Source organism: Notamacropus eugenii, chromosome 5, assembly GCF_028372415.1.
Source record: "Notamacropus eugenii isolate mMacEug1 chromosome 5, mMacEug1.pri_v2, whole genome shotgun sequence".
Taxonomy (NCBI): domain Eukaryota; kingdom Metazoa; phylum Chordata; class Mammalia; order Diprotodontia; family Macropodidae; genus Notamacropus; species Notamacropus eugenii.
Window position 1 is genome coordinate 30,607,491 of NC_092876.1, and position 17,377 is coordinate 30,624,867.

A 17,377-nucleotide genomic window follows, 5' to 3' on the forward strand; every position below is an offset into this window, starting at 1 on the left:
GTACTCCATTGAACCTTGCCCATTTTTATTTTTACCCATGAGTAAAATCTCTCAGCCCCCACTGCACTCAATCCCTCTCCCTCTGTAACCCTCAGATTTGGCCAGTTCTGGAGCTCAGGGGATGAATGCATTACGACTGAAAATGTTGCACAATGGAGCTGAGATCAGTGCCAGGTGACAGCCTCCACCCCCCGGCCCAAGCATAAAAGTCAGGAACAGCCCTATCTGGACCCCATTTTTGAGTCAGCATCTGCCCAAAACCCAGGTAACAGCGCAGTGGGGCCTCTGCTAACTTCACCATGGTGGCCTCTGGGCTGCTTCTGGGGGCCATATTCTTTTGCGTCTCAGCTCTGGTCGTGCTCTCTGTGTGGAAACAGAGGAAGATCTCTCGAAACCTTCCCCCTGGGCCCGCCCCTCTGCCTTTCATTGGCAACTTCCTGCAGCTCAACACCGAGCAGATGTATGACTCCCTCATGAAGGTACTGAGGCTGGGGACAAGGGGGAGAACATGGAGAGACTGAGACAGAGAAATACAGAAAGTGAGAGAGAAACAGAGAGAGGAAAGAGACAGAGAGATTGACCTATAAAAAGACACTCAGAAGAGCAAAGAGACAGTGAGATCCAAAGGCAAATTAACAGGGAGAGACACAGTAACAGAGAGAGTCACACAAAGAGTAACAGTGATAGAGACAGAATCACGGAGTATATTAGAAACACACAAAAGAGGTACTCAGAAATAGAGACAGAAAAAATGACAAACTGGCAGAGACAGAGACAAAGTAGCAGAAAGGGAAAAGCAGAGACAGAGATGCAAACACATAATCCCAAAGAGACAGTGACTCAGAGAGATGGACTCAGAGACATAGAGTGAGACACAGAAACACAAGCATCAAAGACAGATGGAGATGGAGATAACTCTCATCTGCATAAGTAGCTTCCAGGGTGGTTGGAAGAAGGCTCTGGGAAAGTCAGAGAGAAGGGGAGATGGAGGCAGAAAAATGTCTCTGCTTCTCACTACCGACTTGGGGAAGGTCTTTTCCATTCTCTAGTCCTGAGTTTCCTCTCCATAATGTGGACAGACTGGGTTAGATGGTCTCTAAGGGCAAAGTTTTATGATCTTATGGCAAAGATCCTCTAAGAAAAACATAGAACTTCTTCATGGGAGGGATGGACAGAGCTAGGGAGCAAAAGAGAGATTCATAGGGATGGTGGAGAAGAGGACAGGAAGGTGGGAGAGCAAGCCCGAGAGCTGGAGAGAGAGGACCGAAGGAGAGGGTGGGAGGTGGAGATTTGAGAGCCCAGAGACATCTCTTGTTAAATATGGGGACTCCTGCTCTCTCTGACCTGGCCATGAGCTTCGTTAGTTTCTCATAACCCTGCAGAACTATTTTTTGAAAACCAGTGTAGGTGAGGGGCTCGGGATAGATATGCCCCATTATACTGGGAGGTCCTCAAGGGGTGGGACAGTCTTAGCCTTTATCTTTCTATCTGCAATGCCTAGCACAGAGTATATTTCTAACAATGCTTGCTCCCTTGACTTGTCATAGGCAAAAAAACAGACAAAGAAGGAAAAAAACAGACAAAGAATGAAAAAAACAGCATTTTTTTGTTCTGATCTTGTTAAACGGAGTGTCCTGGCCTCAGATTCAGAACTGGAAAGAACAAGACAAGTCATGGTATCCAAATACCTCACTTTACACATGAGAAAACTGAGGCAGAGGTGAAGTTACTTGCTCAGGGTCGCACAGTTAGTGTTTGAGGAAGGATTTGAACCCAGGTCCCACCATGTTTCCTCTAAAAAAAAAAAAGAAAAATTTATATATTGATGCATATTTTACATACGTGCATATTTACCCATACATATACATTTTAAAATAAACAAAACTGTTTACAAGGATTCAAAATCCTCTTCCTTATTCCTTGTATGCTGAAATGTTTGTGATGCCTAGGTCACAATTAGAAATTGTTCTGAAAGCAGCTGAGAGATGATGGCTGAGAGGTAATCTTTCAGGGAAGAGAACTACGAAGAAGGAAATCATGGGGCTTAGAGGCCACTCTCTGGTTATTCTGACTTCTCCATCCCCTCTAGATTGGGAAAAAATATGGACCTGTGTTTACAGTCCACTTGGGACAGAGGGTCATGGTAGTCCTGACTGGGTATGAGGCTGTGAAGGAGGCGCTGGTTGACTAAGCAGAAGAGTTCTCTGGTCGGGGAGAGCAGCCCATCTTCGACTGGCACTTTAAGGGATTTGGTGAGTATCTGTAGAGGAACATACACATGCACACTCACACACATACACACACCACACACAGACATACATATACAGACACCACACACACATCACACACATACACACCTTCCACACACACACCCCATACACATACACACCACACACATCCCCCCCATACACTCATTTGCACACCCCAATCCCACTAACAGCCTCCCACACACTGTACACCAAACGTGCACACACATACATCCAGGCCAATGTGATCTCCCCTAGACTGTTGGTCGGGGTTCTGATCTTCTCTCCTTGCTTCCTCTGAAGAGCATTGCCTCCCTCAACCATCTGCTTCTCTCTGTTTCTCTTTCTTTTTCTGTTTTTCCACTTGTGTCTCCTCATATGTCTCCCTGCTTTTCCAGCCCTCTCCATTGTTTTGTCTCTTCATCTTTCTTGGTCTCTTGCTATCTCCCCATCTCTTTGGCTATTCTTGTATTTCCTTCTCCCTGTATTTTTCATCTCTCCCTTGCCTCTCCTCTCCACACTTTTTCTTTCTCTTTCCTTAACCTTTCTTTGCCTTCTGTCTCTCTTTGACTTTATCTCCCTTTGACTTTCCATCTTGCTGTCTCTCAAGTTCCACATCTTTCTCTCTATCCCTTTATCTCTGTCTCTCCTTGTCTGTTTCTGTCTCTCCTTGTTTATCTCCCCAGACCTCTTCATATGTTTGCCTTTCTGTTTCCCTCTGTACATCCCCAGTTTTTCCATATGTTTCCTGATTTATCTTCTTATCTCCCCATCCTTTCCCATTTCTCCTCCTTTCTTTGTCTCCCCACATCCCTCATATAGCTTTCCCTTTTGGTTTGATTCTTTCCTCCATCTCTCCCTGCTGTCCTTCTCTCCCTATTTCTTCATCTCTGTCTCTCTGTCTTCCCATTTCCACCGTCTCTCTCCCCACTTCTCTGTCTTTTCCTCTCTCCCCATCAATGCAGTTCTTCCATGTCTCTCTTTGTGTCTCTTCTTATCTCCCCATTTCTCCTTGTTTTGAATTCTCTCACTATATGCCCATCTCCTCCACCTCCTTATTATTTTCTGTCTCTCTTTGTTTCACCTTCTTCCCTATCTCTCTGTCTTGGGCCTTCCCATTTCACCCCCTTCCATCTCTCTGTCCCTCCTGTCTCCCCAGTTTTCTACTCTCTTCTCCATTTTTGCTATTTCTGTCTCACCTCCCCCCTCTCCCCATTTCTCTGTCACTCCCTATATCCCTCGGTCTCCATTCCTCCACTTGTTTTATTATTTCACGTTGTCTCTCCATCTCTTTTTTCATTTATGTCTTCATACTTTTGCTCATATCTCTCTCTCTCTCTCTCTCTCTCTCTCTCTCTCTCTCTCTCTCTCTCTCTCTCTCTCTCTCTCTCTCTCTCTCCTCCCCCCTCCATTTCCCACTCTCTCCCTCCCTTTCTTTCTCTCCTGGTTTCACTTTGGACATCCACCTCTCACCCTATACCAGGACCTGGGATCCTGCAGGATCTCTGCTCTTCCCTGAGCTCCTTCCTCCCTCTTGCCAATGACCAGGTGTGATCTTCAGCAATGGAGAGAGGGCCCGGCAGCTCCGACGATTCTCCATCACCACCCTCAGGGACTTTGGCATGGGCAAGAGAGGCATTGAGGAGCGCATCCAAGAAGAAGCTGGCTTCCTCACTGAGGCTTTCCGAGGCACAAATGGTGAGTGGACCCTAAGAATATTCCAGAGCCTTGTGCCTGGTCAACATCAGCTATCTTTTTGCTGTTATTACTCGTTTCTTTCAATAATATCTGACTATCGAGATGCCATTTTGGAGGTTTTCTCGGCAAAGATACTGGAGTGAGTTGTCATTTTTTTCTCCACCTCATCTTACAGATGAGGAAAGTGAGGCAGAGGTCAAGTAATTGCCCATGTTTACACATCTAGCTTGAAGTCATATAGGCTCAGGTCTTCATGACTTCAATAAACCAGTTAGCTGGTGCAGTGAATAAAGTACTGGACTTGATATCAGGAAGACTCATCATGAGTTCAAATCTGACCTCAGACACTTCCTAGCCATGTGGGCAAAACACTTAACCCTCTGTGCCTCCTTTTCTTCATCCACAAAATGAACTCGAGAAGAAACTGCCAAGAAAACCACAAATGGGGCCATGAAGCATGAGACATGAATGAAATGACTGGACAGCAATGAGTGTGATCTATCTCTGTGCTGTTCTACATTCTCAACCTCTGAATAGGTGAGCTTGATCAGAGTTATCCCATCTATAAAAAAAGGGTTTTGGACAAGATGGCTGCAAAGGTCTTTTCCAGCTGACATGCTGAATAAGGGGAGGCAGTCTGGATTCCTGAAAGGGCCCTGAACTTAGAATCAGGAGAACTAGACATGGATCCCAGCTTTACCACTTGTTATCTGAACAAGTTCCCTTCCCTGTGTGGGCCTCAGTTTCACTTCATTTTAGGGCAGCCCTGGAGTACAAAGGCAGGGATAGATGAGGGAGATGTGTGTGTGTGTGTGTGTGTGTGTGTGTGTGTGTGTGTGTGTGTGTGAGAGAGAGAGAGAGAGAGAGAGAGAGAGAGAGAGAGAGAGAGAGAGAGAGAGACAGAGACAGAGACAGAGACAGAGACAGAGAGGCAGTGAGAGACAGAGACAGAGGGGGAACTGTTCCTCTAGCATCTAATCTCCCTTCTCCTTGGAATTTGGAGATGGGGACAATGACTGTCCTTTGGAGGGCCAGAAAACTGAGTGTCTGTCTTTCTCTGTCTCTACCTCTCTTCCTTCTCTATCACTGTCCAATCTCTATGGATCCTCCTCTTTAGAAGTACACAGCTCCACCTCACTTTTTCAGCTTCATCTCTCTCTTCCTCTCTCTCCAACCCTGGATCCATGTATGTGTTGGCCTCTACTTCTATGGTGGTCTATGTTTCTTTTTTCTCTTTTTCCTATTAACCCCTCTTGCTCTCTCTACCTCTGGCCTCTTTCTCCCTGGATCTTCTTTGTCATTATATCACTGTGCTTCCTTATCACTCTACCCAAAGGAATGTAAATTTTGACCTCAGAAATCTTGCAAGATATTTGAGATTTTTAAACTAGGTTTCTTTCTTTTTTTTATTTAAATTTAAGTTTTCAACATTCATTTCTACAAAATTTTGGGTTCCAAATTTTCTCCCCATTTCTCCCCTCCCCCTGCCCAAAATGCTGTGCATTCTAATTACTTCTATCACTAATCTGCCCTCCCTTCTAACATTCCTCCCTTCCCTTATCCCCATCTTCTCTTTTGTCCTGTAGGGCAAGATAACTTTCTATACCCCATTGCCTGTATATCTCATTTCCCAGTTGTATGCAAGAATAATACTCAATAGTTGTTCCTAAAATTTTGAGTTCCAACTTCTCTTCTTCCCTCCCTCCCCACCCATCCCCTGTGGGAGGGCAAGCAATTCAATATAGGCCATACCTGTGAGGCTTTACAAATGACTTCAATAATAGTCATGTTGTGCAAGACTAACTATATTTCCCTCCATCCTACCCTGCCCCTCATTTCTTCTGCTCTCTCTTTTGACCCTGTCCCTCTCCAAGAGTGTTGACTTCTAATTTCTCCCTCCTCCCACTGCCCTCCCTTCCATCCTCCCCCCCACCCTGCTTATCCCCTTCTCCCCAACTTTCCTGTATTGTAAGATAGGTTTTCATACCAAAATGAGTGTGAATTTTATTTCTTCCTTTAGTCAAATGTGACGAGAGTAAGTTTCATGTTTTTTCTCTCACCTCCCTGCTTTTTTCCTCCACTGAAAAGTCTTTACTTGCGTCTTTTATGAGAGATGATTTGCCCCATTCCATTTCTCCCTTTCTTCTCCCAATATATTTCTCTCTCACCGCTTAATTTCATTTTTTAAGGTATGGTCCCATCTTATTAAATTCACCCTGTGCTCTCTGTCTCTGTCTCTGTCTCTCTTTCTCTGTGTGTGTGTGTGTGTGTGTGTGTGTGTGTGTGTGTGTGCGTGTGTGTGTAATCCCACCAACTACCCAGATACTGAAAAAAGTTTCAAGAGTTATAAGTACTGTCTTCCCATGTAGGATGTAAACAGTTCAACTTTAGTAAGTCCCTTATGACTTCTCTTTGTTGTTTACCTTTTCATGCTTCTCTTCATTCTTGTGTTTGAAAGTCAAATTTTCTTTTCAGCTCTGGTCTTTTCATCAAGAATGCTTGAAAGTCCTCTATTTCATTGACAGACCATTTTTCCCCCGGAGTATTATACTCAGTTTTGCTGGGTAGGTGATTCTTGCTTTTAGTCCTACTTTCTTTGATTTCTGGAATATCATATTCCACGCCCTTCGATCCCTTAATGTAGAAGCTGCTAGATCTTGTGTTATCCTGATTGTATTCCCACAATATTTGAATTGTTTCTTTCTGGCTCCTTCAAATATTTTCTCCTTGACCTGGGAACTCTGAAATTTGGTCACAATGTTCCTAGGAGTTTCTCTTTTTGGATTTCTTTCAGGAGGTGATGGGTGGATTCCTTGAGTGCTTATTTTACCCCCTGGTTCTAGAATATCAGGGCAGTTTTCCTTGATAATTTCATGAAAGATGATGTCTAAGCTCTTTTTTGATCATGGCTTTCAGGTAGTCCCATAATCTTTAAATTGTCTCTCCTGGATCTATTTTCCATGTCAGTTGTTTTTCCAATGAGATATTTCACATTATCTTCCATTTTTTAATTCTTTTGATTTTGTTTTGTGATTTCTTGATTTCTCATAAAGTCATTAGCCTGCATCTGTTCCATTCTAATTTTGAAAGAACTATTTTCTTCAGTGAGCTTTTGAACCTCCTTTCCCATTTGGTTAATTCTTCTTTTTAAAGCATTCTTCTCCCCATTGGCTTTTTAGACCTCTTTTGCTAACCGAGTTAGCCTATTTTTCAAGATGTTATTTTCTTCAGCATTTTTTTGGATCTCCTTTAGCAAGGTGTTGACCTGCTTTTCATGCTTTTCTTGCATCTCTCATTTCTCTTCCCAGTTTTTCCTCCACCTCTCTTACTTGATTTTCAAAATCCTTTTTGAGCTCTTCCATGGCCTGAGACCAGTGAATATTTATTTTGGATGTTTGGGATACAGAAGTCTTGACTTTTACATCTTTCCCTGATGGTAAGCATTGTTTTTCCTCATCAGAAAGGATGGGAGAAGATATCTGTTCACCAAGAAAGTAACCTTCTATAGTCTTATTTTTTTTCCCCTTTTTTGGGCATTTTCCCAACCAGTTACTTGACTTTTGGGTACTTTCTCAAGAGTAGGGTATACTCTGGGAATGTGTAAAATCTCATTTCCTCCAAAGTGGCACAATCAAGTGTGCACACTGGTCTGGGAGCAGAGAGAGATTTCTGTGTCCAGAATCTCAGCGGGGGGGGGGGGGAAGGTTGGGGTTTGGGATTCATTCAAGCTATGGGGGGAGGGCCACCATTCAATTCGAGACAAAGACCAGTTCCCTCAGGGCCTCTACACAGGGCCAAGATAATGATTAGCTCCTTAGTACCCCCAGGGGTTTTTACTACCAACAATGGATGCGGGCTGCTGTGGAGGCTGTCATGAGAACTGCTGGCACCCACCGGATGTGGCCTCTGCACCAGCCTCTGCCTGAGGCCAGAGCTATGGGAAGGCCCTTCTCCCTTCTGGGCCAGCTGAAAAAACCCCGTCACTGACCTTTGGTGCCTGTGGGTTGAGGGATCTGTGAACCTGCTGCTACTGGGACTGGGGATTCTGCCCCCGAGGGCTGTACACAAGCTGCATAGCCAAGGCTGGGCTGGACTCCACTCCGAGTCTGGTGGAACAGACGTTTCCCATGGGCCTTTTAGGTCACCCTGTGCTAGAAATCTCCTCCACTCTGTTGTTCTCCACTTCTGCTGCTCCTAAATTTGTTGAGACTCCCTCTCTACAGGTATTTTATGGGCTGTGTGGGGAGAGCCTCCATATGTGTGCCTTTCTACTACACCATCTTGGCTCTGCCCCCTAAATGCTTGTCACTAGATTTCTTTCTTAAGGACTATGCATTAAACCCATATCACTCAGACTTTCTTTGACTGACCAACAATAGATTTCTTGTCAAGCCTCATTTGACTCAGAGTGAATATAAATTGCAATTGTTTCTGTTTTGGCCAAAAACACCAAGGGTCTCCTCCTCTCAGATTGATTTTTTCATACGTGAAAGAGGTCATTCTATGTCTCATTTCTTACTTAGCCTTAATTGCTGATTGGGCATTACCTCAGCCTGACACTTGTTAAAAATCTAAGCTTAAGAAGGTCAAGGTCTCTCACTTGTATCAGGGCCATCTCCAGTTGTCCTGATCAATATCTGCCTCTGGATACAGATGGCTCTGGAGGACCAGAGAGCAACTTTGAACAGCCCTCCCTCACTTAAATTCAATCCACTTGCATGTCATTGCATCACTTCCCTGATGTTATGGCCCTTTTTGAAGAAAGAAGGACAAATAACAACAATAGTCCTGATTTCTGTGTCTCTGTTGACCTGTCTGGGCTAAAGGAGCTGCCATCGACCCCACCTTCTTCCTGAGCCGCGCTGTCTCCAATGTCATCTGCTCCATTGTCTTTGGTGATCGATTTGAATTTGAGGACAAACAGTTCCTGTCCCTGTTGCGTATGATGCAGGGGAGCTTCCAGTTCACAGCCACATCCATGGGACAGGTGACCTCCAAGACCTCTGTCCCACCCACTTGGGTCTTGACTTATCTTCATCCCTTAATCCTTTACTTTCCTGTATCTCCTGTACCCTATTTCACAATCTGACTCCATGATCCCAGTCTGACTGTATGCCCTTTCCTGACCACCCATTCTCAATGATGACCCTCATTGATACCCTAAACTTTCATCTTTCATGATGATTACCCCCCCCCCACCCCCCGGATTCTTCCCACATCCTTCAGGCATCTACCCAAGGGTCCTGTACTGCATGACTTCTTTTGTGGCATTCCCAGCTATTTGAGATGTTCTCTGGAGTGATGAAGCTCCTGCCCGGGCCACAGCAGCAAGCATTCAAGGAATTGCAAGGACTGGAAGATTTCATCACTGACAAGGTCCAGGAGAATCAGGCCACCCTGGACCCTAAATCTCCCCGAAATTTCATTGACTCCTTCCTGATCAAGATGCAGGAGGTAATGGTCCAGTAGACAGGTGACAATGGAGGGGATGGACTGAGATCTCAGAACAAGGATGTTATGGATCTTTTGGGGAATCCCCAGACATTGGGAAGTGGACTTCACAGACATTGGGCAGCAGATCTCTGAAGTGAGCACTAAGCATGAGCACACATTAGGTGGCAAATCTCATGCTTCCAGAGGCACGGCTCAAAAGTATCTTGTGGCACATGTCAGGAGGTACGTTCAAAAACATCCCAGAGTCAGGAAGTAACACAGAGCGCAGATTGAGATACACCAACGACATCTGAAGGTCATTGCCATCTTGGGGTTATAATGGCAAAGAGAGAAAAACAAAATTATAAATAGAGAAAGTGAGACAGAGACAGGGGACATGGCGTAATAGAAACAGAGACAGAAAGATGAAGACAGATGCAGAAACAGAAACAGAAAATGGAGAACAGAAACACGTGAATACAAGGTTAACACAAAGAAATGTTCCCGTTCTCTATGCTCCCTGCCCCTTTAGACTTTCACAAGCTATGTGAAGGGACTTGGGGTATGAGGAACCCAATCATCTAGTCTCAGCAGCCTTGCCTGTCTCTCTGCATAAGGTCTTGGGAAGTGCTTTCCTCTTCCTGGGTCCCTGTCTCTTCATCTATAAAATGTGGGATGGAGCACATTAAATTATTGTTTTTGTCCTGGAGGGACGAAGAAGGAGCAATGAGAGAAATGGTAAATGGAGGAATTTAAATATCCTGGAGAAAAGACTTCCTAACAATGAGAACTGTCCAAAAGTGTGATGAGCTCCCCAGAGAACTAGCAGGTTCCCCCTGTTTGGAGGTCTTTCAACAGAGGCTGTATGACCACTTTTCAGGAAGCTCAAGGTGAGGGTTTTCATGGTTGCTAAAGTCTCTTCCAGCTCTATAATTCTGGGATTCTGGAAGACACCATACTGTAGTGGGTAGGGCTATAGACTCAGAAGGCACATATTTCTGGGTTCAAATATCACCTCAGATAGCTACATTCATCTGTACAGGTCCCAGTCTCTGTGCCTTAACTTTCTGATGAGAGTGGTTGGATTTTACAATTTCTAAGGTGCTTTTCCACACTAAATCTTTGTTCAGCTATATTCTGAGAACAGAGATGTATTTGAGTTCCTTAGAAGTGAGATAACCCAGAGAATTCAGGTGCCAATGAAGGATCTCATTGCTGGAACTCAAGGAAATTAAGCTGGCATTTGGGAAAATTAGGCGTTGAGGTTGAAGAGTCTAGAGGTGATGCAAGTGTGTGTATGTGGGGTTCAGGTCACCTGAGGTGTGTCCACATTTTCCTCTCAGGAAAAGAAAAATCCAAACACAGAATTCGACATGAGGAACTTGGTCAGCACCACTTTGAACCTCTTTTTGGGGGGCACTGAGACTGTTAGCACAACCCTTCGCTATGGCTTCCTTGTGCTAATGAAGCATCCAGAGGTAGAAGGTGAGCCCCCTTCCCATAGTTCACTTAGAAGTCCTTTGGTGTCCTGGGATGTGCCCAGAACATATTACATCCATCAATCCATCCCTCCATCCATCCCTCCATCCATACATGCATGCATACATGCATGCATGCATACATACATACATACATACATACATACATACATACATACAGAAACACTCGCACATGCACACGTCATCATTTTCATCATCATCGTTTATGGAACATGGATTATCCTCTTCACTCCTCGTCCCAGCCTCCTCTTACATCAGGATATACCCACCCTCCACATGACATCTGCTCCCTTGGGACTTCCCCAGGTTCTCTCTGACCCTCCTGAATGCTATTTCCTCACCCCACCAAACACAGCCAAAATCCATGAGGAGATTGATCGGGTGATTGGACAGAACCGACCACCCAAGTTTGAGGACAAAGCCAAGATGCCATACACAGAGGCCGTCATCCATGAGATCCAAAGGTTTGCACATATCATCCCCATGGGTGTGCCCCGGAGAGTCACGAAGGACACCAAATTCCGGGGCTACCTTATTCCCAAGGTAGGAGTCCCTCACTCTTAGCATCTCCAGCTCCAACATCTACATCCTTCTGCCCCAGAACCTTCTCCATTTCTGTCATCCTTTAAATGCCCGTATATGTTCTGACACCTGAGAGTTTCCTCATTCTCTTCTCTTAAGTCTCCTCATCCTGTCTTGTGTCTCCTGGAAACTCACTTGTGCACTATATTAGCAGGTCCATCCATCTGTCTTGCTCCGATTCCAATATTCTCCTGAGAATAATTTTGATATCTCTACTCAATTTGATCAACATTTGGTTAGTTCATTGTGATTTATGGGTATTAGTGATTGTCTAGAAGAAAGATAAAGAGAGAATTAAGTTTCGTTGTTAGCATAAGAATAATTTAGGTCTGAATGAATTAACCCATTATGTATTGATGATTACACTGCTTTTACCTGGTAGATTTATATTATACCAATTTGTTTGTTATTTAGGCTTGTATTAACCTGTGTTAGGAATGGATTGAGATTTGTATCACACCTCACCCCGCCCCGACCCTCTGTGCTCTAAGAGCAGCTATACACCAGAAAAACACGGATTCTCCATTTTACTTTGTTCTTTTGCCTCCAATGTTCAAAATATGCTAGTAGAAATTCCCAGAATTCTCTTGTCTAGTCATTCACTAAACACTCATGATTGATGATGTGTGAAAAGCCTAATGACTAAATTTTGGTGATTGATGGACTTTTCTCCTTGACCAGTCATTTAGACTTCCCCTTTTGGAACTGACCCATGGACCGACTGGACCACCTGGTTCTATTTTTAGTGCTCTCATTCCCTATAAATATTTGTCACCTTCAAGCAGAAGGGGTCCCTGAATGTAGAGTCTTGAATCCAATTCATTAAGCACCACCAGTCTTCCTAATGCACTGATACATGTTAAGAGCTCTGTCTCAGCTTCCCTTTATTGCAGAATGCTTTTTTGTGGGTCACACTTTTCTCTAATGTACTCTCAGTTAACTTCTCTTAATCCCATTCTCTCTCTCTCTCTCTCTCTCTCTCTCTCTCTCTCTCTCTCTCTCTCTCTCTCTTTTATGTTTTCAACAAGTTAGTCTAAATCCTTAAATATAATGATTTTAATTTCCTGATTTGAAACGAAGGAAACAGTTATATATTAAGTGCCTCCTATGTGCCAGTCACTATGTTACGCACTTTATAAATATCTCATATGATCTTCACAACAGACCCACAAGGTAGGTGTTATTATTATTTTTGTTATGAGGGTGACAAATGAGAAAATTGAATCCGACTGAGACTTAGTGACTTACCCAGGGTCACGCACTTTGTAAGTGTCTGAAGTGGAATTTGAACTTGGGTCTTCCTGACTTGTGGACCACTATTCTACCCACTGCACCACTTAGCTCCTTCTAAAGTTCTGAAATATTCTCCTTTTTTGAATTAGCAAAAAAAAAAAAAAAAAGTGAACCTCAGTGCTGTCATGTCAAAATGTGTGGTCATGAATTGTATGTATGCCAAGAGGGTCTTTCTTGTAATCGAAGCAGGATTAATTGCCCAGCCAAGATATTGCTTTCCCGCTTATATTGATTGATTGTCAAATGAGACAAATTTTAAGTTTTTCTCCTTGCATGTTGTATATAGTAGACTTAGCCTGTTTCAAAGACTTAGTTTCAGGATGTAGGTTGAAAAATAGTTTTATTAATAGCACTTGCCCAGGAGGTAATAATCCCAGAATGTGATCAGTGTAAATGAAGTACAAGTTTGGAAAGAACCTAGGATGGAAAAGGATATTGAAATGAAGAGAAAGTGTGTTTGAATGAAAAGCCACCTTGTGGCTGAAAAAATGAAGACAGCAATAGCACATGTTGTTGTTTGACTCAGAGCAGATAACTTATTATCTTTTAGCACACCCTTGGGGCTGCCCCTTCAACTTGAACTAATAGGTTGGGTCTCCAGAGGGCAGCTAATGCCCCGGGGTTCAAGATACTTTGTGAGTCCACACTCTTAAAATGAGAGCTCAGAAGTCCCCACTGGTAAAGTTACTTTTCATAGTCTGGCAGTAGAGAGTTACCCCAAAGAAAAATGCTTACAGAAACGATATCATAAAAACAATAGTAATAAACATTTCCTCCTCCCCATAAACCTGGGGAATACTCTTTCACAACTCCACCAACTGAAACTGGAAAGAATGGCCGTACAATTAGAATACACTTGGAGTGATGCACAAGCTTAGAGAACACGTGACCAAGACAAACCAGACCTCTGGGGCTATGGAGCTGAATGTCCTTTCCCTTAGTGTGGTGTCCTCATGCTACTTCTCCTGGACATAGAGTCTATTAAGGAGGTCTCCTAACTGAGTCTTTGGACTGGTTTGACTCTGAAGTTTGAATCTCACCTTTGAGGATTTTTTTTTCTCATCCTCTCTGTTCCCAACCTCCTACTCAGTCATTAGTTCTGATGCAAATCAGTATGACCAATGGTGGTGAAGGGAAGAGAAAGATATTCTCTCTTCCCTTCCTTCCCTTACCTCTTATCCTCTCATACAGATGAAATTACAAGAGCAAAGATTCTTAAGAGTTTGGTTATTTCTTCATTGCTGTCTCTTCTTTTGACTGCCAGAGGTCACGCTCCTCAAAGCTGCTTACTGTATGCAATGAGTCCAGACCAGAGAAGCTCCAGTTTTACAGGCCACCAAAGGCATAGTTGTTCTTCTGTCAGTCAAAGGCAAGCTGCCCCTCCAAAGAATCCAAAGACAATATTTTCATTCTAAAGGGCTGACAAAGTGTAAATCCCTGTTGGTCTTGGGACTTTCCCCTTCTGTTGCAAATGAAATGGAGAAGGGGGAAATGAATTGATTAGGGGTGTTCTGACCAACACCACCTCCCATTATACTCAGGATTATCACTGTTAATATAATTCAATTCTTATTAATTTTCTCTTTCAATCATTCAATCAGCAAGATGAGCAAGGTACTGAAACTGATGGGAATACAAAGGCAAAAATGAAACAGGCCTTGCCCTCAAGGACCTTACATTCTATCAGGGCAAACAACATTTGTCTGTATATTGGGATACAATAACAAGGCTAAGGATTGGGCTTAGGATTTCATTGACACAAGGGACTCCCTCTGCTGATTCAGATTGGCACCTTCTCTGCAAATTTCAGTCTTAAGGCTAAGTTACTTGCTCAGTAGCTAGTATGTGTTGGAGACGACTTGAACTTGGTTATTCCTCCATCTGAGACTAGCTTTCATTACACTCTATGACCTTATTGCTTCAGAAGGAAAGCATTCTCTGTCTCTCTCTCTCTCTCTGTTTCTCTCTCTGTCTCTTTCTGACTCTCTGTTTCTGTCTCTGTCTCTTTCTCTCTCCCCCCTTTCCCAGGTTCTCTCCCTGTCTTTGTCTCCTCTTCTTCTGCCCTCCTCTCTTCCCCTGATCAATCATTTTCTTTCTTGATCTCTCTCACTTCCAATCTAGGGCACAGAAGTTTTTCCCATGCTTGGTTCAGCACTGTGGGACACCAACTTCTTTGCTTGCCCTGAAGCCTTCAACCCTCAACACTTTCTGGATGAAGAGGGCCAGTTCAAGAAGAGTGATGCCTTTGTCCCCTTCTCCATTGGTGAGCAGGAAAGCCTTCTCTCTTCCCTTCCATGATCCCCACTCTCATCTCTAGTATCAACCAGTATGGACAGAGCCTAGTTAATTCTTCCTCTCTTTCAATCTACTTTTAGTTCATCCTGTTACCACTCAGGTAAATTTCCATTGACTAAGTTTCTTAAGTGGGAGTGGGATCGTTTCTGATAGACCCCAGAGGAGGGTCAAGTGTTCCAGAAAGTACACCCCCCCCCCCAAATCACTAGAGTTCATTCTTCGTTAAGGAAGTACTTACAATAGAAAGAGTCCTCACCCTGGAGTCAAAAGCCTTTGGTCAAGTCCCCTCTCTAAAATTCCCTACCTTGGTGACCTTAGGCAAATCCCTTCATCTCCCTGGACCTCATTTTCCTCATCTGTGAAACTCAGGCCTGGGACTCTGGAGGGGCCGAGGTCCTTTCCAACTAAGTATCTATCATCTCAGAACTCTATGAGTCTGTAACTTTGGCCAAGTACCTTCCCTTCTCTGGACCTCAGTTTCCTCATTTGTAAAATGAGATTGTTGAACTAGATGGCATTTAAGATTTTTTTCCATTTTAATATTCAGTCCAACAAGTTCTTATGATATGGGAGGGGGCGAAGACTAGGAAAAATTGTCTCTGCCCTCAAGGAGTTTACATTCTACTAGAGAGGGCCAAGTTTAGGTAGAAAAGAGAAGTAATTAAAAAACAATTTGCAAATGGAGAGTACTGACTACTAAGACAATGAAGAAAGGCTTCCTGTTGGAGATGGTACTAAAGTGACTTGGTAGGAAGTTAAGGATCTTAAAAGCAGGGGGGAGGAGAAGGACATTCAAGCTTAGAGCTGCTTTGAAGAAAGTGGAATGATCAATTTAGGCAATAGCAAATACACCCATTAGTTGAGAATGCAGAAATCCAGATGAGGAATTCTGTGAGATTGGGAAGGATAGAATCAAGGGAACAAGATGGAGGAGGGCTCCTGCTTTGACAGACCATGGAGCAAAGACAGAGAGAACAGAGGATGGTATAGACAGCTTGGGAAGTGTTCCATAGGTTGGAAGAGGGATCTCCCAAGGGATGGCTCTCATTGTGTCTTCAGAAGAAGCAAAGAGCTCTGCTGAGGAGGAGGTGTAGGAACGTTGAGGAACAAAAGCAACTACATGTGGCAAAGGTTCTCCTACTTCTGATGTCCTGTCCTCCATAATTAGGGTGTGACAGTTGGACATTGACCTGGGGCATCAAAATTCAGTAGATATTAATAGCACTTGTGGTCTTCATCAGCTTAAAAACAAACAAAAAAAAACAGAGTAGCCAGTTATCAAGAAGAATTAAACAAAGGAAGAAGTCTTTTGTGGCACCACACTCAAACATGTTCTGTACTACATGTTTTTTTCTAAGTTATCTACCAATGCTGACGTTCTCTAGCCTAAGATCCCTCCCAGCTATGATTTTTCTCGGTTTTAATGTCACTTCCATGTCTGGCAATTTTTTCCCTCTAGGGGATTGTAGACTTAAGGCTCGAAGTTACCTCGGGGCCATAAAGTCCAAATCTCTAATTCTGAGGGTGAGAGAGGGAAAGTGATTTACTCAAAGTGATGCAATTAGTCAACATCCAATTTATCACTAGACCACTTTCCATTGTGCCTTCTAATTTTCTCCCAGTTCTGACATTCTCTCTTCTAAGGAAGGGTCCTTAGCCCCTGGGAGAGCCCAGGACTGACACTCTGTCTTCTAAGGACACTTCAAACTCTAAGGGCCTTCCCCACTCTGACCAGCTCTGACTCTGGCTCTTTAGGCAAACGTTACTGTTTTGGTGAAGGTTTGGCCAGAATGGAGCTGTTCCTCTTCCTCACTACCATCCTGCAGAGCTTTCATTTACAGTCCCCACTCCCAAAAGAGGCCATCGATATCTCCCCCATGGCGGTGAGCTTTGCCACCATACCCCGCACCTACACCATGTCATTCCTGCCTCGATGATGAGACTGAGCCCAGACAGCCACAGCAGAAACACAGGAACTATTGCGACTCCTGGGTGGTGGTGGTTTAGGATGTGTTAATAAAGTCTGAGACCCCAGGCAGCTCTCTTGTCGCTTTGTTCAGCTCCTAAAAACTGTAACACAGCATAGAACTCATTCAATATAATCCCTTCAAGTTACAGATGAGGTGACTGTGGGGAAGTGACTTGTTCCAGGGCATACAGAGAGTAAAGAAAAAAGTGAAACTGGAAGCTTACAAAGGAGTTTTGCCTTGCATCATACCACTCCCTTTTGACTAATTTCTATCTTAGTCTCTGTCTCTTTCTCCCCTTCTCTCTGCCTCTGTCACTCTGACATCTATCTTTGTCTCCCCTGGCTCTTTCCTCTGTCTTTCA

The 17,377-nt window shown here is 43.8% G+C and overlaps 1 pseudogene; it reads left to right on the top strand.

The window, feature by feature from the left end:
* Positions 1 to 264: 264 nt before the first annotated feature.
* LOC140503861 (cytochrome P450 2A5-like) lies at positions 265 to 17,084 on the top strand (annotated as a pseudogene).
* The last annotated feature ends 293 nt before the right edge of the window (positions 17,085 to 17,377 follow it).